At 31.9% G+C, this 1515-nt stretch overlaps 1 long non-coding RNA gene across 1 annotated transcript in view; it reads right to left on the bottom strand.

The window, feature by feature from the left end:
• The window catches only part of LOC116185870, a 2465-nt gene extending 956 nt beyond the window's left edge, over window positions 1-1509 (bottom strand). The window contains exon 1 of the long non-coding RNA XR_004150772.1: window positions 3-1509. This is a non-coding gene — a long non-coding RNA (uncharacterized LOC116185870). The remainder of the gene's footprint in view (window positions 1-2) is intronic.
• Window positions 1510-1515: the final 6 nt, after the last annotated feature.

Here is a 1515-nt window from a genome sequence, read left to right on the forward strand (position 1 = left end):
ACATCTCACATTTTTTTCTTTTGTGTTCACTACTTATATCTCACGTTGTCTCTCGCGTTCTCTGTCTTTCTATCTTTTTGTTTTCTGCTTACATTTTTTCATTTTTCTTTTCTTTTTTTCGTGTTTTTTTTTTCTTTTTTAGAAGACCCTATCTATAACCCCCACATTATCTCACACAAAGACTAGCGTTTTTAAACGATCCAAAATAAACTAAGGGCACTTTTAGTGGCATATGCCCTGTTCTTATTTGAGTTTCATGAAAAATCTAATTCTGACCGTTGTTAAACTTTGTTGTTGTTGTTGTTACTTCTTTTTTATCATCATTTGTATTACAGCACCTATCGACTTCTAAGAGTCCCTATTTCTTAACTAACTATGACACACTTGCCTTAATCTAAAAATTTTATTACGTGCTATGCCTCGCCATCTTAAAAGTATCCGAGAACCTAATGTGTGTTCATTTTTTATTTTTTTTATTTTTTTCCCTTCCTTCTTAACTCTTGTTTATAGATGCGAACTTAATGCCTCAACATCATTTTGTTTTTTTTCTTTCTCTCCCTCTATATCCTTTTCATTTCCTCTTTTTTTTCTGAAATTTATGAAATTTTTATTTTCATTATATTCTTATTGGTCGCACACCGCATAATAATTGTATTCTGGAGAGAAGAAATAAACAAAATTAAGCAGATGTTTTTTTTTTTATAATTACATATGTTATTTACTCATTCTGTCTTATGTCACAAAAAGGAATTCATGTGCAACGAAGAATAAAACGATAGGAGCTAAAATAAAAACGAGGAGTGGAAAGGATATAGTAAACAAATCAAAACAAATACCAGGAGAGTCGAAGTTAAAAAAAAAATGGAGCACAGGGATAAATGGAAAAATGTTTGTCTCGTTATAGCTAAAAAAAACTATCTCGCTTAACAATTGTAAAACAATGACTTAAAACCTCGATAAATCTAAGGACTGTACAAGTCGAAGTACGATGATGCACATCATATTATCAGGGCATCATCAAAATCAACTCAGACTCGCTGTTCTTATTTTTTTTTTTTTTTTTTTCGCTTAAGCCGACGTTCGACTAATATTACATTATTTTTTTTTTATTTCGTTACTTAAAAACACCCTACATTTTTTTCCTTTTTATTCTCATCTTTCTACATCAGCCTACGACTACTAGTTCTGAATCTAATCTAAAAAGAGGCTACGCTAAAAATTCTAGAGAAAGCTTACGGAAAGCAGCGTTGCTTGGAAACTTGTGTTCCAAAAAGAAATTGGTTTTCTTTTCGTAAACCACGCCCGGCCAGCCCAAGCACCCGACCCGCGGTGCGCAGCAAGCAGTCCTTACTATTTATATTACAGTAGATAATATGTTGTAGAATAATATATATTTATTATTAATATGAATAGCCAGTCAGTCTTGACGGGTGCGAGGTGCATAGGCTGAACGGTGCCTCACCTGATGCGTTTTCCTTTTTTTTTTTTTTTTTTTTTTTTTTTTTTTTTTTTTTT

This window comes from Apis dorsata, unplaced genomic scaffold, assembly GCF_000469605.1.
Source record: "Apis dorsata unplaced genomic scaffold, Apis dorsata 1.3 scaffold_309, whole genome shotgun sequence".
Taxonomy (NCBI): Eukaryota; Metazoa; Arthropoda; class Insecta; order Hymenoptera; family Apidae; genus Apis; species Apis dorsata.